The sequence below is a fragment of the Aythya ferina genome (assembly GCF_964211825.1).
Source record: "Aythya ferina genome assembly, chromosome: 13".
In the NCBI taxonomy this organism is placed as follows: domain Eukaryota; kingdom Metazoa; phylum Chordata; class Aves; order Anseriformes; family Anatidae; genus Aythya; species Aythya ferina.
Window position 1 is genome coordinate 16,942,194 of NC_140311.1, and position 23,215 is coordinate 16,965,408.

At 40.8% G+C, this 23,215-nt stretch overlaps 1 protein-coding gene and 1 long non-coding RNA gene across 2 annotated transcripts in view; both read right to left on the reverse strand.

Annotated features, from left to right (window-relative positions):
- Positions 1-5,295: 5,295 nt before the first annotated feature.
- On the reverse strand, positions 5,296-8,456 carry LOC311444133. The gene is made up of 2 exons (XR_014697663.1): positions 8,304-8,456; positions 5,296-6,375 (listed from the first exon to the last, which is right to left on the reverse strand). It is a non-coding gene; the product is annotated as an uncharacterized lncRNA (long non-coding RNA).
- Positions 8,457-22,690: 14,234 nt separating this feature from the next.
- LOC311444131 (uncharacterized protein) overlaps positions 22,691-23,215 on the reverse strand; it is a 99,827-nt gene continuing 99,302 nt past the window's right edge. The window contains exon 8 of the mRNA XM_084535032.1: positions 22,691-23,071. The gene's annotated coding sequence lies outside the window, so the exon portion shown is untranslated. The remainder of the gene's footprint in view (positions 23,072-23,215) is intronic.

Genomic DNA, 23,215 nt, shown 5'->3' on the forward strand with positions numbered 1-23,215 from the left:
CAGCGGTCTGAAAATGCTGAGGCTGCCAGATCAACAGAAGTCAGCTGAAAGCAAGGTTGTTCTAGAGAAGGGTCTGAATCTTACCTGAAATTTCAATGAGCAGGAAGAGCTATGGCCTTGGTTGTTAATGAGGTGTTGTGGGTAGAAAGACAACACAAAACTTGGCCAAAGCACGTTAGTACATGCACCTGTGCTAACGTACCCTATGGGGACCACATAGCAAAGACTCGTGCATCATAACAAAACCTATTCATTAAATACAAAACTAGACAAAAAGGAAGCAAGAAGAGAAGGAGAGAAGGCACAGCAAGAAGTGAAGGGGATGACAGATGGAATGGAGGAAATGTGGCGAACAGCCAAGAGGAAAAAGAAAAAGAACAGTATGAAACAACCTGGGCAAATCTCACAGACAATCATTAGGCTGATTCTGAACAACTTCATCAGCTACTCAGGGCTGCTATTATTTTTTTTTTGTGCTCTCAACACTTTATCTGTGAAAAACACTACTTCAAGTTCTTACTGTTTCCTGGGAATTAAACACACCAATTGAATGCTATAGCAATCAAATTAAGGAAGAGTTTTTCCTTTTGAAAAAAATAAATGTTTAAAAAATTCCTTCAGCATCCTTCAGCTCATGAAAAGAGAGTCCCAACAACAGCTTTCCAAAGCAACACATTCAGCTTTGTTTGTGAGCAAAGAAGTCTTTCCACATCACAGTGTGCTACTCAAGTAGTCATCTGTCAATGCATGGAAAGTTAAGAGTGTCTGGATAGCACAGCGGTGGGTAATGCAATACAGATGATTTCACCTTTAGGTCTCCAGTTCAAAAAAATTCAGCCCAAAAAGTGTCATCACCTGATAGTTTTTACTGCTTCTATTTACAGTACAAAATTTCCCGGAGAGCCAAACTGAGATCAAGAGTTTCTCCCTATTCCCTCCCTCCTTGTGTCAGGCATTGTGTTGATAGTAAGGAACAGGCCTTCTCTACAGATCCTATACTGTAAACAGTCTAGAGATAGGAAGGAAAAAAGGCACAGGAGACTGAAAGGCATTATTGAAACCCAGTGAGTCAGATATAAAAACAACTCCGACTCCCAAGCTGATGACATTCTTACTTGTGCTTTGTTCAGATAAATTTGTGTTAGGATAGCTTATTTTTTCATTTTATTTTTTCCCCCAGAAGGTAATATACACACACGCAGCAAGATCTGAGCTCCAGGGCGCACCAGCCTTACTAAACAAGAGCACATTTTCCTCTTAGCCCGTGGGGAATGGGGCCAACACCTCCCCAGAGTGCTGGGCTCATTGGATGTAGGCTGCAGAGACTACCTGCGTACAGGGAACACATCCAGAACTCCCAGACATCCAGCAACCCACAGAGAGCTACCACCCTGAGGGTCTGGGAAACGTAAGCAAAAGTTTAAACAATGAAACTCATTTTTACTTGACAAAGCATCCATGTCCAAGATGCAACAATCTGAGAAAGTCTTTCTTAATGTTGATTGAAAGGAGCAGGAATTCATCCTCCCACTCTGCTCCTCCAGCAACAGAACCCCCATGGTTATAGTTATCCATAACGCAGTAAAGGAGCTCTAGTACAAATTCTCTTCTACCCCTGAAGGTGGCCTTCCAGGCCAAGCTGGCATGGCAGGCAGGAGTCCTGCTGAAGCTTAGGCCATAGATCCACCATCCATCCATCCATCTTCCATGGATGCCAACCTCATTCAACCTAGACAAATCCTTTTCTCAGCAGAATAATAATAAATGTTTTATAAGGAAATTAAAGCTTCAAAAGTGAGGGAGCCCATGCAAAACAAAGCACCAACCCCTGAGCTCTGCAATGTCGCTACCTCTCCATTTATACACCCACATCCTACCTCCCTATAATCAGCTGCCCTATCTCACCACTGTTCTGCAATAATAAACAGATATTCTCTCACTGCAAGTCTATTTCCACTGTAAATCATTTCAGTTCTGACATCTTCACTGGGGACTAAATAACATGTGACCTTATCTAACTTAAATGTGGTCTTAATTTTAACAAGAAAAAAGTGGTTTATGAAATTCAGGAGCTTAAGGTAACTGGGGGGATATAGGTCTGCCTCAGGGGGTAGCATATGGGTTTAATTTCCCCTACGTATTGCACCAAATTCTGAGAACTTCAGTAATGTTTCACTGTAGGGTGGCACAAAATCATAACTCAAAAACTTGCCTAGAAGAATCAGGGGTCTGAGCGATGCACCGGGCAAGAGAAACTTATAATATTTGAACAACTGCAAAACCTTACACAGACTTGATTTCTTTCCAAACTTGTTTGTGCAACTTGAAGAACCTCTAAAAAAAAAAACGCCCTGTTGTTTGAAAATAATAATATGCTCCTATTATGAAATATAAAGCCCAATTCTGCTTTCAGTTACACTGTTGCAGTGTGTAATGAAGTTCAAGGAGTTACACTGCTATGACAGTAAGTCTAAAGTTTGATCCTTTATGAGATCTTCGAGATAAGTTGTCAAGAAACTTTCTGATAATGTAATTGCTTCAGCTGAAGGGAACACCCCCATGACCAAGACCTTTCTATTTTTCTTGACATAGCTTTCTTTCAAACATCTTCATACCAGCTAACAGAGACTGTTGCACATTCATACCTGCAAAAGTTGACTTGAATTAGCATTAGCATATAAGGTAAGGACAACCTGGACACTGACACCATTCCCCCCTGCATTTCACAGGTATATTTATCAGAAAGACTATTCCATTACTTTTACTTGTGCTATCAAAAATCACATCTATTGTGTTGTCTCATTTTAGGCTAATTTTCAAATTAAAAGTTATCTAAAAAGCACTTATTTATGTTTCTTACCACCTTACCTATTGATTTTATTGCATGTTCCCCAACTCCTGTATTGTGAACAAACAGGAGATAACCACCTCTTGCTTGCCTTTGTCTGAGCTGTGCAACAATTTACATCCTGCACCGCTTCCAACCATCCTTCCCAGTCTGGACAGCCCAGGGCTACTCCAACTCTCCCCTTTTCTGCATCTCCAGTCATCACTGCTAGTCTTTTAAAAGCTTCCCTAATTCTGGTATGTCCTGAGGCAGAGAAAACTCGGATTTGTTGGAGATATGAGCATCCCTGGGATTTATTTTATGTAATAGACCATGTTACTTTCTAATTCTACATTGTTTCTGTTTCCTTTCAGCATAATTCCTGACAATTTCTGTTTCTGAGGACTGTACTCCTAAGCACTAAACTGCTGTGTTTATAGACTTACCAATCATGCCTGTTTGGCACAACGGAATTGAGAATATACCCTTCTGTGTGTGTGTGTAGGCAATTTCCCCAATTTGCACTGAATTCTATCAATGGTGATGAAAATAAAAGGTAAATTTAACTTAGTGGGTACTTTGAATAAGATGTGACTAGTTCTGTTTGACTGAAATGCTTTATGATATGCATCACTCCGGGATTTAATAGAATGACCCCAACTTGTGTCTTCAGTGTGACATTCACAGTCAGCTTATACCTGTTGTGGGCAGGATATAGCCAGACCCCTACAGTTCATTATTACTGATATCTGTTTATAAGCATTCAATTTGTCATCTGTTTTTCCACGACGTAAACATCGCTCTCATTATTTCTAAGTGGATGTAATAAAGATCACAAAATATTTTTTTTAAATCACAAAACATATTCACTAACAACTGTAAAATGAGATGCCTCAGTAAAAAGGTGCTTTAAAATAGTAAGTGGTTATTACTGTACTCACAAAATCTGTAAGTGTACTATCTGGAAATGGAACTTTGTATAAAATGGCATTTGAGGTGAGTTTTGTGTGCTTTTAAACTTTACAACATGCAAACAATAAAAGCAGTATTGCAATGAAGGGCGGCAGCACTCATTTCTGGGTAGAAACAAGGCAGAATTTGCATTCCTTCTTCCTGCTAAGAAAGACAGAAGGTCGTGTGTCATTTTACAGCCAGTTTCATCAGCTGCCACAGAAACAACTCCGACTGCTTCCATCATGAAGCTGAACCATCTCCAAGAACACAGTTTTATATTGGTAGGAAGTGCTGAGACCTGGAGCACCTCACCTCCCACAAAAATCCTATGCCACGGCAAAGCCAAGACATGAGCATTTTTCCTACTGAAAGCAGACATCTTTGCTTCAATTCACAATAGTAAAAATCTCTGCTCGAAACGATACCAAGCAGAGTAACACAAAGGCTTACAGAAGGAAGAACTTCTTTTATGTCATCTCTCCCCTGTGCTCACCAAAATAAATAAATAAAAAAGGAACAAGTGCAGGAAAGGCATCCTGCTAGACTGCTAAAAAGCTCGGAGCCAACAGTCAACCCATTAGGTAGCCTCATTATCCACTGCCTAGTGCCAAAGGCAAAACAGGTGCAGGGATACTAAAGCAAAAGGAAAGCACAGGCTGTTAACAGAAATCTGAAATTTTAACAGCATTAAAATATTTCCAAATGTTCAGAGAAACTTCACAGTGGAGCAGACATTTCCTGATGGAAAAGTAGCAGATAAGTGGGAATTGCTGTGAAGATGCAACATGCTGAAGACAGTAGACTTTCCCTGGTTTTGGTTCAAAATCTTAACACTTGGACTTGAGGGGCTCAAGTTTCATTTTTTTCCCCATGACAGTGAGGAGCATAAAGAACAGTGCTATCTTTGTGTCACATGAGTAAGTTTATCATTTCAGTGGAAGGGAACACAACTGCCTTTTTCATAGGCTCTATAAATAGGTTTGCTCAACAGGAGAGGCCGTATCACAATAGCCATTGCTCTCCCTCCATCCGCTAGGCGACTATTTCCAGTCCAGATCACACAATATAACTACTAACCAGCAGCAAACCTGGTCAAGTCAGTGAAATTGCCCAGCTGCAGAATCAATGTGAGAATTGAACCTTCTTCACAAGCAACCAACACAATCAGACCCTGGAGCTGGCATCTGGTGTACTGACCTATCTAGGAGAAAAAATGAAGACTAACAGGGTTCCCGACGTCTTGCTTTCACAGCACTTGGATTCTCTGATACATATTCTCAGATATCTCATGCCAGCATTTAGTTGAATTTAGTTTCTCGCATTCCCCCAGTACCCACACTCAGATTACACAACACCCTTCTATTTACAGTAAGGTAAAGGCACACCTTAACACTGCTCTTAATGAGCAGTGCTCCTTATGAGACTGAAAGCCTCAGATTTTTATTCTTTATTACATTTGTGTCAACTTCTACAGGTGTTTTTAAAATTTATTCTTAATTATTCAACAGTATTACTACTGTCATTTAGTTTTATTAAGTTTAGATGACTTATAAACGCTTTATTTTCAGAGGGGAAAAATGTTAAAAGAAAATCTTTTTCATTGAAACTGGGTTTGCAGACTGGACTTCTACTGGAGGGAGTGCACATATGTGAACAAGAATCCAAATCTCATTAGAATTAGTTACTAGCACTTAAAAACCTTTTCACATTCAAGATGTAATAATGCTGCCTAATTAGACTGTAATAGTCATGATAAATTGGTTGGCACGCATATACATACAGAAAGTGATGGACAGACAGGGAAAAACGTATAGCCTTAAAGGGTCAAATTAAAAGCCTGTCTATCCCAGCATCTAGTCTGCAGTAACTGATAGACTAGGGAGAGGGAAAAATAAAAAAGAGAATGGGACAAGACAGAACGTGTGTGAATGATTAACAGTGAACCACAGAAGTTCTCAGTGTAACAGCTGATACTTATACCCAGGACACCGAGTCTCAGTCTTTCCAGTGCTCTCTTTCCAATAGATCACAAGCTCCTGATTCATTTCATGAATACACCACGGGTTGTGCAGTCCGGGTCATCCCTGCACTCTGAGCAACCACCGCACACTCAGTGAATGCAAAGCAGCATTGATATTTCAGCATCCCTCTTGGTTGTAACAGGGCGAAAGATAGCTAATCGTGCAGACTCACAGATTAAAACTGGAAGCTCTAGGGCCAGAAACTCTTAACCACACAAATGCTCCATTGCTTGTGCACATATGCCCTTTTCCAATATGGCCAGAGCTCTCCAACAGTTCACAGAAAATTGTTTAATTCATCCAGCAGGACTCCAGCTGATTTAATTTGCTTGGTTCACCTGTCTCTTTTTCCCAAATGGACTCACACTGCACTTCCTATAATCCAGAATCCAGAAGTCTAAGATGTTACTCGTTAGCTTTCTTCAGGACTATGGTTTAGTGGTTTTAACGGAAAACTCGGAACAATGAAGCCTCATTCCTGACCTCAGCCATGTCACCGTTCCCCATCGTTAGGCTTCTTGGGATTGTTTGCCAAAATAATTTAGAAATGCATTTTGCACATTCTTTCCTTGCCTGTGAAAAATGAGAAGAATATTTTGGAAGATTCATTACCTATTTATATATATACTTAAATTCACCAGTGGAAAAAAAAAGTGCTAGCACAAAGTGAGTACCTTTTGGTTACTTACTAATCAGCTCTGCTGGGGGTGCTTACACAGCCTTTTGAGAGAAATTTTTTCCTTGGAAGGAAATAATCTTTGAACTTCTGATTCCTGATTGCAGAGCTCCTCATGGAACTATTTCTAGCAGGTATGTCTGCTATTACAGGCAGGCAACACAATTTACCATTTAACAAGAGCTAAGTTTCCTATGTTTTTTCCACCCTTCCGCTACCAATCTGCTCTGGCACAAACCCAGGTGTCATTATTTCCATGTAGCCATGCAGATGGCTTTACTGAAAAATCTTCCCAGAAGTTTTTGTTGAAACATCGCTTTGAAGACTGCCTCTGTACAACTCAGAATTGCCACATGCATTTCTTCTTCCAGCTCTTATCACATTTTCCAGCCTTTAAGAACTACCATCTACCTCCTCATGAACATTTGAACATCCTCCTAAAACTCTTTGCATCTGATAGGGTCAATGACTGATCCACAATGGTGCTAAGTATGGATTCTCAAGAAGTACCTCAAGGAAATCATACATTTCCCATGACGTTAGCTTTTATTTCAGTGTGTTTCCGAACATTTCCTTCAGAAGCTGCAGAATTACGAAATAAAAACAAAAATGAGACCAAAAACCAGCACCACTTTTGAGTGAGGAAATAATAATAATGTCTACCTATCAAGCTTCCTTACATAGATTTTGTATAATAAATCAACTGCTGTTATCCCTGCTACACAAAGGATGGAGACATCGCAGTGGATGAAACCAGACATGTCAAGGACATCGTTATAGACAGTACAGGCAAGTTGTCCTGTACTGACAACGATGTGACAGTTTCCAGTGCTCTTGATACAATGGCAACTTGCGTGCTAGTAATACTAGCTAAACCCCCAACTATTCATAGCCTAGAGTTGCTTACAAGGAAATTCTCTCAAAACAAAGTGCAATGGAAATCACAAACGATGAACAAACTCACTAACTGCTGGCAGCGACTCTTTCCTTCATACGCACACTTCTGTAATATTTCTCTTGCCTGACTATTGTGCTAAATAAAGAAGGTTCAAACTACATCTGATCTTTTCCTCTGAAGACCAACACTTTTCCAACACAAAGAGTATAAACTGTATACTAGCTGAAATACTGAGATGGCCATGCTGTCTCATGTGAGAGCATGATGCCAAGATCTCAGTTATTAGAGATGGGGTGTTTCATTAGACTGCACTGATTTTTATTTCTATTATCCTTCTGTAGGATATTCAACATTTTTCCCTCCTCTGATAAAAGATATAGATTGATAACTCAGTCTGTACGGTTTTCACTCGTGTATTTCAACACACGGATAATTATCACCAATTTAATAATGAAAATCCTGACTTAAAGATCTCCTTCATTTCATTCCTGCAGTAGAACATAGAAGAAAACTTGAGTTTGAATGTTCAGTTCAACATATTCTCCTACAAATTAACATCCCATTATACAATAATTAAGATTGGCTCAGACTACAAAATGACCTTAAAGAAAATTCAGGAATTGTGTCCCCCAGGATGAGACTCTCACACTTGCTCAAGACAAGGCTTAACACCAACTGTTCTGTGAACAACGGAATCAAACAATCATCACCTCCTTTAGTCCTATTCCCCCCCACAGGCATCTCAGCATTTATTCCCTCTAAGAGAAGCCCTTGCTTCAGCAGCCCCTTTCCCTCCTTCCCCTCAAAAGTCTCCCATGCTTCCCAAGCCCACACCCAGACTACTTTCCTAGCCGGCTGGCTACAAGGCAGCGGGTGAGATATTTACACTCTCTTCCACAACCCCTCTTTTCCACAAAGCAAACAGACCTCATTCACTTGAAGGAATGGATGGTATCACGCTGCCCAGAGGCAGGGATGAAGCTGTACAGGATAACTCTCTTTGGATACATCACCAAGCTGCTGCACACAAGAGGAGTCCTTGATGGAGTACAGTGAGAAGAAAGAGGACTGAATTTCATCACAGGCTACTCAGATTAGGCGTTTAAGAAGTTATCTAACAACTCCAGCTTAATTAACTAAATTGCTGATAGACAGCTGGAATGGCATCACTAGGGCTCTCAAGAACAGCTGAGTTGAAAGTGCTGGAAGGAAACCAGGTCTAGCTTGGCTCCACCTACTTGGGACAGGTGGACAAAATGTTTCAAGAACTCATCCATCCTTATTGTCTGAGGTTCAATTTACATAAAGAGAAAAGGATCCCCAAAAAGGCCGGGTATAAAAATTGCATCAAAAATAGCATGCATTTTTTTGTGACAACCAAAGACAAAATGAACTAAACCCTGTCACCCTGTTATCTCTAGTAGAATAGGAGGTAAAGCATACAGAAACAGTTACAGGAACACAGAGCTCGCCACAGGGATTCTCTGGGGTTCAACATCTTTAGCTCTGATCCCACATTAAAATGCTTTTAAAAAAAGACAAATCAGTACAGATCAAAACAGTAAATTATGAGTAGGTTTTGAAAAATCAGCCTAGTTTCTCTCTTGTATTTTTTTATTCAGAACCATGTACCTTATTTATTAATGCCTTACTCTGTCATTAGATATTCAGGCAGGGTTTTCTTTTGTTACTTTCCTGTTTCAATGGTTTTTCTCCTCACTTGGGTAAACTATTAAACACATCAGTTTCCCTTTAAGAGTTGGATGGCCCTGCCAGCTTAGCCAACATGAAGCATTTCCAAAGAAGTTTCTTGCTCATCGCAGCGAGGAACAAAATATTTTAAAACCCCAAACTTCAAAATCCCAGATGGTCTTGAAGTCCTATTTAAATAAACTGCATGAATTTACAGTCAAATCTGCCCAAGAAACCCTTATAAGAGGGACTGAGAACTATAAATGTTCTCAGTTTATTAAAAAATGATTTGACACCAGCACAGACTATTTCGCATTTTTTCCTCACGTTGCAGAGCTAGACACACTTCTCAAAATATTTGCTTTCAGGAAAGTGACAGCAGCTCCTCAGGAAGGGGTATGTAAGAGCCAGGTATTTGATTTTTTGTTATATTTCATGTTATATTGTCTGTTGAATGAAACGCTTTAAAAACATTACCGTAATATAGAATTTCAGACTCTTAATCATTTTGACAGTTTTCTGTAACTCTTCAGAGCAACCTTTGAGTAAAAGCCCCTTGCAACCCACAGCCCTGAAATCGGTGCAGAACTGGGGGAAGGGGAGAGAAGGGCTACAAAGGTCTCCCTTCTAGAGCACATGCATTCATTAGAAGAGAAAAACGCCTGGAAATTTGGCACAAAGAAGAGTGTTTAAATGAAGTCTGCCTGAGGGGATAGCCCTGACTTGCACTCTTACCAACTGGATGGATATCATGTGACTGTTAACAAGTATTACGTACCATGTAAAAAAATCCCTGTGAGAAACCACAACACCATGCAACACTACATACAACTTCAGAGACAATACTTTCTAAAGGGGAAACGTTTCTCTTGTTGCAGTCTTTACACAAAAACATCCAGTCAAAAATGACAATAAGCCCCAACCAAACCGCACTGCATGCTGCGCTTTTAGGGTGTTTGTTATAAGGTGAATTTGGATCCAAGCTAAATTCACAAAGAGTCAGGGTTTCAGGTTATTGTGAACACGGATTATTTTGTGCCTTAACCTCAATTTTTCTAGCATGTCTTCATCCCAATGCATACGCCAACTTCTAGACCTATATACAAGTTGTCTCCATCTTACATCTCAGCCCTCTGGAAGGACCATTTAATCATTGAAATGCCAGAGTCCATCTGCCAATTTATGTGCTCCCATTTGGGGATCAATTCCACAGTTAAAACACAGCAACGGGCTCAACGTGCACTGGGTTTTCCAAACCACAGTTATTTAAAAATCCTTCAGAACCGAAACAAAGAAGCCTTCCTTCACATTACAGAAAATTCTTGTTATTGGCTTGAAGCCTTCGATATTCATTGTCCCCCATGGCACATGAGTAACTAATTTCAAGTATCCATAAATAAAATACACAAGCTTTCATATAAGGATATATTATGGTTTAAACACAGGAACATACATGTAGATGTCAAATAGAAGTGTTTTATAACTTTTTGCTCTGCATAATTCTCCTTTTGGAGAAGGTTTGAGTGAAAAACACCTCACATGTCACTTTTCAGAACATTACAGTTAGGAAAACAGACAAAGTCGAATACGTATTATTGTAAGTGTGTACATTGCAATACCGCCAATCCCACATTCTGATGGGGACAACTCCCTAACGAACTACTGACAAATTAACTATCCACTTTTGTCCATTTTTCTTCTAACTTATGATAGAAACAAACGCTCTGTAGGAGCTGCTTCCCCAGGAAAACAGTTCAGATTCAGCATCTGGAGGCTGATGAAGTATTGCTTTTGCCCATTTTCACAGCTGCAGCTGACTGCAAGAGAAGGTCGAGTGATTAACCTGAGGTCACCGAATGAGTCAGTGCAACAGGATTACAATCATTAACGCTCCCGCCTGCCAGTCCCAACCCTCATCCTCCTACCGCCACAGAGCCAGCCTCTACCAGCCTCAGCACACAGGTGATGGACTGGTTAAAGCCAGCCAAGCCAGAGAAAGGGCGATTTTTGCTGTGCACAGTAACGTCAATCCACTCGGTCCTCATGTGTAAATACTCTTCGAGGCCAGCACGGCTCTGCCAACACGTCTCGCTTCTGACCTGCCGAATGCCGGTACTGATGCCATGGGCCCCCGTTGAACAGAGACTGCCTGCTGAGCCAGATGGAGAAGTGGCTGTGGAACTAGACAATTAATTGGAAAATTCAACACCAATGTGCACCTGCATCCAGCAGTTCACTGACACCACAGAGAGCAAAAAGCAGCTCTGACCAGAGCAGTGCGGATATAAGCCATATACCTCATAGCTGGGCTGGATACACGAATGTTAAACAGCATACAAACTCACAGTATTTTGAGATCAGTTCAGATGGGTAGTACTTAAACCATAAACAAGAACAATCACCAGAAATTAGCACCAGCGCTGGGGTATATGCAAGCCAAAACAGAAGTATGGTATATTCATATCACACATAGTAATACCCGACCCCAAATTCGCATGCTATAGTATAGGTAAAACAGCCACCAAGGTGTTACGCAAAGGTTGCAACCTGAGTCAAGATTGTCAGAATTTTAATCGGGGCTTGCTGTAATCTTATTTTCTTAAATGAAGGTTCAAGTCATAAATATAGCTGTGACTGCAGTGTCCTTTCCCCCATGCCAAGATGAGGGACACTGTGCACTGCTCCAGAGGCAGGGCTGTTGGTAAACATGACCGGCAGGCTGAGGTTTGCCTGGCCAAATCTACACGGGACCACATGCAAGGCTCCCAGCACTTGGAATCTGAAGTCAGATGAAAAATGTTCTCCTCTTAACCCAGTTCTGTACATGCAAGAGGTCTGGACAGTCCTGGAACTGTCATCTTGCATTAGATTTGTGAGCACTTTTCTGAAACAAGACTCTGAAGCATCTGTGGCTCACCTACTGATGTTTTGTAATGTCATGAATCAATCACATCTGATACACTGGACTTCCTCCATGAAAACTAGGATCGGTTTCACTGCATTGATTCACTGCCAAGATACTTCAACTGGTATCATGGGGTAGTGGCGTTTGTCAAGCAACAGCACTGTGCAGGATACAGTTTTAACACTGAACTTACTCTGTTCCTCAGTCTATGGCATGGGATCATGTGCAGAGATTAAAGAACTGAAAACAGATGGGAAAGATATCTAGCTCTTGAAAGGATAGCTCATCTATCCTATACCAATGCTTAATTAATTTCCTTCTGAGCTTTCCTAATGACATTTTGCAGGAACAGCTCAGAACAAAATATACCTGCACAGATGTGAACATAGGAATTCTGTTTTCTTCTCAATTATAAAAGAACACATTTTGAAAGTTATTAGGTACACACCAGAGCTATAGAACTTCCTTGGTTTTGATGATGGGGTGAAGGAAGAGAGAGAAAAACTGAAAACAACGTGTATGGCATCAGCAGGTAACTTCTGAAGTTATGAAGTTAGCTTAGTATGAATGGGGAGACAGGATTTAGCAACAAGAGAAACAAAAGCAACTCTCTTAAGCTTTCTACACACAGACTGACCCTCTATTTTTTTCTGTCAAGCAACTGGACACGCTAAGGACTTCCTATGCTTTTAAGTATCGCCACTCAGAAACTTGGACTGGAATAAGCAGCAAAGCAGCAGGCAGGCACATGCCAACATAGCCAGCAGTTTCACCTGTAGTTATGTCAAGAGCAGAGGCTGCTGCTTCTTTTCCCATCATTCTCACGTGCACTGTCTCTCCAAGGTGGTACTTCTCCCAAAGTGGCATCAATTTCATTTTTGTGTCTGCTTCAAGGAATAGTAATTCCAGAAATTTTAGATCTTGACTGAATGAACGAACCCACACTAAGCATTCACAAAACATACTATTAGTACAGCACCTGTTATCCTGAGATACTAAGATAAAATATCCAATAAAAAAAAAAAAAAAGCCTTTAATTTGAAGACTGTTCATTCAACTTGATCATGAAAATAATAGAACAATAAAAATGAAGCTAGTGCAGTGCACAGGTCCTTGTTTACAAGTCACCTGTCCCCATTTCAGTCCTGGGGCTGGTCTTTTTAAGTCAAACGAACCTGTCTCCAACTGGCAAGTATTGAGTTTGTCACTTCCCAAATGTTCAAGGCCTCAGGAACACAGCAGTCAATGGAGTTCTTACAACTCCGACCTTGCACAGAGTGCTTTATCACATCTACAACCTACGTGCTCTCCTCTCAGCTACCCTATAAGAGAGGGTTCTATACTAGGAAGGTCCAAAATCAGCTGCTGAGGTGTACCGAAATACAAGCATACATTCACAGCAACAGATCTTTAGAGAAGGAAAAAAAAAAAAAAAACTAAAGGGTTTTTGCCAGGTTGTACAAAAGGCAGACATTTGACCAGCTGCCACGCCGCAAGCCGTACCCAACCCACTGCCACGTGCGATGCCCCAATCCCAGTCAACCCAGTCTCCCTTTTGAGGGAGGACTGGGGCCGAGTCCTATTTGCTCATTATGGAGAGCACCTAGGGTGGGAGCAAACACCTTGCGGCTCTGCGTGTAACTAATTTGGACATATGGAAGGAGGCAGGGATGCCTGTGTTCTTTTTGGCCTAGGAAATACCATCCGCAGCTGTGAAATTCACACAAGCGCCGAGTGGGTAAAGAAAACAGATGGCAAACAGAAGCAAATGGTTAAAATGTTCCCTCCACTGCAACACATGTGAAATCCCTTACTCCAATGGGCTGCAATAAACCTACAAGTGTCAGTGCACATATAACGTGTTGAAGAATTTTTCTTCAGAAGGAAATAAATCTCATTTTTATCTAAGCTGGCAGTAAACAGGGTCAAATATTTTACTGTTTCTGCAGCAACTTTCCCTATTGTTTTTAATCATTATTTTTAATAAGGCCAGCAAAGTCAGCATTGCGTAGCTCCAGATCAAAAGGATGTGAACAAAGGTGAAGAGGGTCCATGAAGATCCCCAGTTGTCAAATGAGGGAAGTAAATGTTTATCGTGAAGTACAAACTCTGGTGCCAGATAGAGGAACTCGGCTTCACCAACACTGGATTTATTGTACGTGGCTTAGTCAAGTGATTTATATGGATTACGCCACATTTTCCTTTTTTGTAGCTTGCCTTGATAATCAAAAAATCTTTTTGTAATTTACATTAATAGCTCTGTGACACTGTGGAAAATATTAAAAAAGACCTTCATATTTTTGGCACCTCCTACTGCAGAGGACTGCACACAATCAGCACTCTTTTGAACTGTTCCAAAGGGCTTGGCAAGAATTTGAGGTACACCCAAAGTGTCATGAAAGACCCTGCACTGAATCCTCAGAAAAGCTGGTCAGCAAATGTCCAGGTCAAGAGTTTTCTTAGGCCCAAGTCCGCAGCGCTCCTCTGCCAGCAAATAGAAGCATTATGCACACAAGTCGCTTCCATTATCTCAAGGCAGTGTTTTTTTAAATAACAACACGTGTTATAGAAGCATTGTTTCCACAGTCAGTAGATCCCAGCTTGGGGAATCACTTCAGGCCACGGAAGGATGCCCCCACAGAAGACACCCAGAGGAACCCAGTGAAGAACAAAGTTTTTCCATCACCTGCTTTTGCCTCAACAGCATGAGCAAATCAAAGCACAGCAGAGAAAAGTACCATGTAGGAATCCAAGAATGGAAATCAGAGAAGTCTGAGGTTTTGATCATAACTACTGTTCTGACCTTGCAAAGAACTTCTTTGATTTTTCTAATTTACATTTTTTTTTTTATCAGTTAAAAAGGCTCCTACCTCAGCGTAGTGTTGAGTGAGTGACTGAAAGGAAACAATTAAAATTTTGTAAATATAAAGAAGCTGAGGCTCCAAAATAAGCTGAACACATCAGAAAAATCTGGAACGTTTTCCAGATCAGTGACCACAGAGATGTAACTATCTTGCTTTTCCTTCCACCTCTGTTATGCCTCCTTTGTGAACTTTGGGAAAGTCTGAATCAAAACTGCATCTGTGCCAGACTTGGGCACTAAGCACAGATGCCAGAAGATCGCTGTCTGTACACGTTGTGCATTTGGAACCATTTAACAAATGGTAAAAATGCATTTTGCTGCCTATTTGTTATTAGTACAATAGAACGTAAATATAACAACTAAAATAAAACACACTCAACTAAGTGCTGGTCCACTGTAGAGTCAGTCATCTCCCATGTAGCAAGAGGGCTTTTGGAGAGCTGGTTCTGCTTCCCAAAGATGATGAGCTGACAACAGCCACTAGGAAACTTCTTTCTGGTTTTCAAGCTGTCGGTCCCCACATCAGCAAAAGGACGATAACTGCTGCAGAGCAAATCTTTGCTATCAGTAAGGTATCAGGACTACAGGCTACGCGAAGCCAACGCTGAAACTTTCCATTTTAAGAACATAAAGACAATTTAAGCTTTCATTGCTAAACTACAGCCAAACCTTCTTCCAGAGATATGCAAGACCTATAGCAGCTTCTCACCGGGCCAAGAATCAGTTATTAACTCTAGTAGAAAGCTAAGGACACCTAAAATTTTCCCATACGTGTATTTCTTTTAACATGTAATGAAGCACTGTAGAAAAACTCCTTGGGAACACTTTGAGACCAGCTGGATACTTGGATAACAGCATTTGAACAGATTGGAGTGAGAGAAGCAAAACTGACTTTTACAGCCTGACCCAGATATGAGAAATCTCCAACAATACCAATCTTTAGTATCTTAGAGGGGAATCTCTTTCCCATGTACTGAATATTAAGCTGATATAATCAGGCAGGAGAATAAACCACCATGTTTGAAATAAGCCACAGGCATCAGCTCCCCTCATGAAGTGTGACAGCGATCGGATCTGTTAACTACGTGCATCAGATAAAAGATGTGATGAATGAGCATCAACGAAAGACACTGAATTTTCACTGGTTCTCGCCTCCAGGAGTTAGCTAAAGTCAAATTACAATTGAAGAGGATTTACTGTCAAGATACCAGTTACTGTTAACATCTGGATCTTTCCTGCTTCAGAATCCAACCAAGCTTCAGATAATTTCATATTTAATCATGTTAATTCCAGCCTCAACGGGGACAAAAAGCAAACATAGTCCACATGCTGAACAAGAAGAAGGAAAGGCAGACGTTTATCTGTTAAATAAAATACCAATGATTAATAAATCACATGTTTATATCTCTTTGGAGGAATACTTCTAATACAAAGTGAAGCCAGCCAGAGCATTCCATGCCAAATCAAATACTCATATGAAAAGAAAAGACAATTTCTGCCAGCTTCTATGTCCAAAAAAGCTTTAAAAATTGGAAAAATGAAAGCATTTGCCCTCTTTCCATGAAAATCCAGAGTGCTGGGCACCACAAAACATAATGTTCCCACTGATCTCCAGTAACAGATGAATAACAACAATTTCAGAGTTATGAGAAGTAATTTGATGCATTCCACTGTGAGAAAAAAAAAAATTAGCGTGTCCCTTTGATATCGTACAGACTTTCCTTCAAGATACTGCATTGTATAAGAAATTTAATTTCTTGTTCCTTATTGTCCAGCTGAAGACAAAGTGTTTTTCTCCCCACTTACAGAGTGTTCAGAAAGGTTGTCAGAACCACAATAAAAAGAAGACAGAAGCATCTTTAAATTATTATTATTTTTTAATTGGGTATCATTTTCCCTTGTTTGATGGGAAGCTTATCAAGCTAATTGGTTTACAAAGGCAGATTTCAGAAAGTAGTCAGTTTGAGTTCAAAGCTTCAAGCTTTGACAAGCTTCAGACAAAGTTACTAGTAGCTGAGCAAGAACTACAAGCTGAATACTAGTAGAGATAGTATCTTCCCCCCTCTGCAAAAACAAATACGAGAACTTTGGGAAGTCCAGCCATTTAAAGTCAATTTCAATTTAAACAAAGGAAACTGAGCAGCCAACAACAATAGAAGCAAACAAGAACAAGCAAGAAGTGAAAATAAAGTGCATCGTAAACGATGTGCAGTAATTTTGGTTCTGTCTCCACTTCTCACTGACCTTACTAACTGCAAACCCATTTAGTTTTTAACATAAAATGACAATTTAACGTTAAAAACTTGACAGAGTATATGAGAAGTTTAGTGGTTTTTCAGTGACGGAGTCAGACCCAGCTTCAGTTGTCAGTGAAGTAAAGGAGTCTGGAATATATATATGTATTATATATATAATACATATATATATCAGTTCTTTGCAGTACATGTATCTCCACCTCCAGGGACACAGGACACAATCTATTTTTCTTTTAAATCATCTGTTATTTCTTTCATATCATATTAATAATCCTGTACACTGTAATATAGGCTTGCAATTTTATAGACCAGGCTTATCTGGGGTGATAGAGTGTATTTTTAGGAAAAAATTACCATCAATTATCCTAAAGAGAGAAAAAACACAGATCAGCTTGGGTTGGAAGGAATCTTAACATCATCCAGTCCCAACCCCCTGCCCTGGGCAGGGACCCCACCAACTAGCTCAGGTTGCCCAAAGCCCCATCCAGCCTGGCCTTGAACACTTCCAGGCACCCGCAGCTCCTCTGGGCAGCCTGTGCCAGTGCCTCACCACCTTCATGGTGAAGAATTTCCTCGTAACATCTAATCTAAATTTCCCTGCTTTTTAGTTTAAAGCCGTTCCCCTTTGTCCCATCATTATCTGAGTAAAAAGTCACTCTCCATCTTTCTTATAGGCCCCTTTCAACTAAGTAAAGGAAAAACTAAAAGATTATCACAGGCGGATATTCAATTCTACCTACTACTAGAAAAAAAGCGATCTGAATTTCCAAGAGTTCTCAGATCCATTGTTTTACATCAAAACAGAGTCAGCTGTAATTCCCCTTCCCACTGCATGCAGACATATCTCCACCCCCCCAGGCTGTGTTAAGATGGCTGGGCTGTTGAAGAAACCATAGCTGAAAGTTTTGAGCCCCTCTGTTGTCCCCCCAGGACAGCCCAACGAGCCTTGCAACACAAGCAAGCAGAGCTGCCCATCTCACCCCATGTGAGAGCCCGGCAACAAGCCGAGCAGCTCCGTCACCCTGCCTTCACACAACCCAGTGACAACCCATTCATTTTTACGCAACGTGGAGCAGCTCCAACCACTGACAAGTGTGCTTCTGCTCCAGAATATCCAAGGGATATTCACTTTGCAGGTAACATTGAGCCCCATTGTCACTTTTCCCAACTTCCATGTATAAAAGGGGAGGAGGGAATAGATGTTTTTCCATTTTTACTTACAAGAAAGACACAAGGGTTAACAAAGCAGCTGGTCCATAGTCAGCTCTAGGAGGTCTCTCCTCATGGCCGTGGGTCAACAAATCTCAGAGCACAGTTACCAGCTTCCAAGACAGCTTGTGCAAAAAGAGAGTTGGGGTTCTCAACTTGCCAAAAGTTCTTTCAGCATGCTTAGAAGCATGAATTTAGGCTCCTGTTAAAATATTGGTGCCCCAGAATTTTACACAGCACTTTGGTTTCACAGCACGCAACCTATGGCTAGGTGGTGGAGGACTTCACTGTAAGACTGTTAATGCTAAAAGCTTACAGATGTTTGAGGGAAGACCAGACAAGTTAATATAAGAGAAACTGAGGGGGTTTTAAAGTGCATAGATACCATCTGCCTGAAGCTGTTCTTGAAGGGCAGATTCTTGGGAAATTTGGGGGAAAGTATCCCTAAAATTATATTGCAATATTGTTCTCTATCCAGCAAAAAGGAATTGCCTAAACAAGATCTTGTGCTAAAGGACCTCAAGCCTAAACTCGAGTGATTAATTCCTGGGTCAGCAGCAAGACAAACAAGTAATGTAGAGATGCCAGTGCCAGCCTGTGCCATTTCCACCCCACAAGCAGGCATGGCAGCCTGGAAGATGCTTTCCAAATGGGGATCCTGACCCTGCAGCTGGCTGGTTGGACCAACGCACTTGATCAGCCAGCAAGAGTCAGGCTGGACAGTTATCTGCTGGCGATTACAGAAAGACCAAGGAATGTCTAAGTTGTTTTCCCAACTTTATCCCAACAACTACATGCTCTATAGGATAAGCCAGTTCATTTCTTTGTGTCTAACTTTCCCCGCTAGGGTAAGCTTTCACCTTCATTTTAAAGCAATTGCATGTTAAAGGTTGAAAAAAGTTGCAAATCATAGCACATGATCTTTTTTTCTGTAGTTACAAAAGGAGAAGGATGGATGTCTTTTCTCCCTGTGTTATTCTAGACTCTTCTTTAAACAGCTCTACAAACTTAAAGCCATCTGGTAGCAGCTGTGTGTTGACTGCACACCTGTGCTTGAGCTGAAGTGGGGAAAAGCTCAATAAGGATTATACTGTAGGTGCCAGAACGTCTCATTCCTTCCAGAAATATTGCAAAGATTTAATACTCCCTCCTGCTTCCCCTCAACTGGTTTGTGCTTTATTCAGAGCACACAGATTAGAAAGACAAAGCATTTTCTGGAGAGTACAAAGCCCCTTCTGCTAGGAGCATAGCAGAAGTTTCCATGAATCTCTGTTGATCCTGGACCTGCGCTTGCAAAACTATATTGATTCAGGACAAAAATAGGCCTTTGGCTGGGCACTGTGGCTTTCCATAGATATCTACTCATCAACAAGCCAAAGTAAACTGTACTAGCAGTGAAAAAACACCATTCTGAACAACTAGACAATGCCGACCTTGCTAACACTTGCAGCTGCAGGGACCATACAGTCAAGTGCAATTAGGGAGTATTCTCGGGACGGTGTCTCCAATTATTTCCTTATCTAACCCTCCTTTTAAAATTCAAGAAAACAAGAAATCTGTGTACATGGCTTTAAAAGAAATGGAAAATCACAAAAGAACCTCTCAATGTGTAGAGCAGGATGAGCTAAATAGGTCAATAATGATTTTTGTTTTGTATATAGCATGGTAGTGCTACACTGCTGTCGATTCACTCACCGTGGTCATTCTTGCAAGGACATGTGTTCCTCGAAGTTCTCTCTAGAGCTCAGCAGTCAAAGAATGGGGTCTCCCCCATATTTTATTCTTATTAGACCAGGGCTGCTTGCCAGAAGCTAGATCTGGCTTTCTGCCATTGATTTTAGCTTAAATCCTTCCCCAGCTCTCATCTTATTCCCTCCTCTTCTTTATCAATGCAATGCCCTGCAGTTCCTGCTCCAACTCAGTGCTCAGAACCATGCAAGGGCATTCGCTAAGAATGCTATGTTGTTAAAGGCATTATCATCTGAATTAAAAATAAACCTCAACCATCTGCAGGTAATTATTATGACCCTGTGGCATTCTTTGCCCCATCCGTCTTTTCACCTCTGTTATCATTAGTAAGATTTTGAAATAAGGAGCATGCTCTCAAATAGGAAAATTCAGAAGCTGAGCAAAGCCCCCTGCATTTTCTCAAGGAGTAGGACTACAAACATAAAGCCTTGCGACTTTTCAAGTTAGGCAACTATTTTCCCTGCTACAGTATTCTTGTAGTTAATAACTGTGTAGATTTGGTGAGTGTTCAACAGCTGGCATGAAGTGCTGTGGGATTTTTCAGCATTAAACAATCTGTGTGAGATACAATTTCCTTCTAGACCCCTCGTCTCTCTATTAATCCATCCAAATGAAGCAATGCAATATCTCATCTAAGTTTAGCTGCTCTCAAAATCCTTCTCTATGAGATATTAGTCACACTTAAATGCCCTCTCTCCTTAAAATCCATGGACGCTTCCGTTCTAGTGGGTAGTGATAATGCGTCACCTGCAAGAGCAAAGCAAAAGGTATGCCCCAAATAGCTTCTTCATGACAACATGGTTATCCAGAGCCAGGGGGGAAGCAATTGTTTTTCTTCTGGAAAAAAAAGAAATAACCAGGAGCAAGATTCAATCCGTATGTTAACTTTCAACAGAGAGCATCTGTGTAATCCAGAGTTCACAATTTCGTCTCACATGAAAATCTTTCAGCACAGCAACCGAGTTCAGGAAGAGAAAAAAGAACTCAGGTATCTCTCATCATGAAGTTTAGATAAAGCAAGAGTGTTGGGTTTGGGCACAGATGAAGGTGAAAGAAAAGTAAGCTTTTCTGTGAAAGACAGAACGAATGCATCATATGAACTTCCAAGAAAATCAGACAGGGTTTCCATTCCCTACAAACAGGAGCATTCATCAATCCCATCTTGAAATGAATGCTGCATTAGACTTTTATACAGAAGGAGAGCAGGCCCAGTGTTCTAGGCCCTCTACAAAAGAAGACTGGTTAAAATCCCAAACCAGACATGCAAGCTATGTTCAACCAGCCAGTTTTACTTGCAAAGTCTCTGAGCTTTTGGGTGTCTGAGGCAGACTGATTTTTCAGTTTCAGCAAGGTCACCCCAATGAAGACCTTGGTTTCCATTCTCCACTGAGAACTGCCGCCGGAGGACAAATGAAAAAAGACATCCTGCCAAACATAACAGGGTCAGCATGAAAGTACTTGGGTGTGCTGAGCTGGGATGGTACTCAACCTAACTGCCTGCTAGAATTAAGGTTTTGTCAGAGGTGGCTACTATGAAGTAAAAGAGCTTTGACACACCATTAATCTAGCTCTAATGACGTTTTGTCCCCCTACTCCCAAATAATCACACATCTAACAAAGCAGATGACTTCTAACGTGTTATGTAGCCCTGTCACAGAGGGCTGCTTCATATCATCTCTGGCCTGACCTGAACTGAAAATGGGGGCTTCAGCAGCAGGCATTCACAATGCACGTGGCATTCAGTTGGTGCGTCTCTTTCACGGCACTCTCATTCCCCCTAATAATGTGATAAGTCTGATGATACAGCTCAAAGACTACATTTAGTAAACTCATATTGATAAGTCCTTCTTCAAGCGCCAAGGTCTGCCATACTGACAAAAAAAAAGACATATTTGTAGACTTGCATTCCACTCCACGAGACCCACACTATTATTTCTTGGTGATACAGTAAGTGCCATACGCAATGGGTGTAGTGTCAAAGATAATTCCATTGTTTTATGGTTAAAAATAAAAATCTTTATCTCTTTTGGTGCAAGTTACTGGCCAAATTGGTGCAGCAGTTGCCCAAAGCTCTCAGTAATTCAATAAGGAGTGTTTCCTTCATTGTCCTTCTTATGATGATTGGAATGTCTCAGTCACCTTGGGTCAGCCTTGGTTTTCATAACTTTCAACAAAAGAACTGCTATCCAAAAAAGCAAGCAATCCACAAGCAATTCAAACAGATGAGGAACTCAGGCTGTTAATTGGGGACGGGGTGGTAAATCATACATTCATCACCACAGAATGTAGGTAACGTTCAATTTGAAGTATGTAATTCCTTTTATAGGAGGATCCTAAAGCAAAACAACTCCACGTGCATTATTTCATTCTGTGCTAATTACTTTTGATGATCTGTTATGATATCTGAGCATGAAGTCCCATTCCACACCTGATAAGTGCAGCACTAGTTTCAGTGCAATACCTGGATCAGGGTAGCACTTCAGGACTTGCTCTAGAGTTGTGCCCCTGCTGCACTAGCTTCTGAACAAAAGACAGATCTGTGCCAAATAAATTATCACCCAAGTACTTTAATTCCTACTTTGTATTTGTGAAAAAAACTCATTTGCTTGTAATCACTCAGTAAGTTAATGCAAAGTGAGGCTCAAGTACATAGCCAAGCTACAGTCCTTTATTCACTAGTGCTTATATGACACTGAGATCCTGTAATAGGAAATTTCTGAAAAGGACAGAAGATTAAAGTAAAAACTTGAAGACTGACAAAATGCAAGAGTTGCCATTTGCTTCTACACAAATCTACTTGGGAAACAGTCCCAGAGCCAGTACTTTAATGGCTTACATACTGTATTTTTTCAAAAGCCATTAGGGACCCGAGAAATCCCACAGTGGTTATTTGGCATGACTGGAGAACTTCTATGCCAGAAAAACATTCTGCTTGCCAGGATGAGGTAGGGGAGGCTCCTCTTTAATTGGGCTGGTGACCAGTTCTCTCAAGGAAGGGCTCTTCATTATTCAGAGCCATTTCCTTGGGGATAAAGAAGGGGAGAAAATTTTGTATGTGAGCAGCCCGGTTAAAAAGCAAACACAGGAACATGTAATATTATACCAGAGTGAAATTTTCAGTCTAGGTTTCATAGACCCCTTATCGAATAGATGTGAGGAAAGCAGT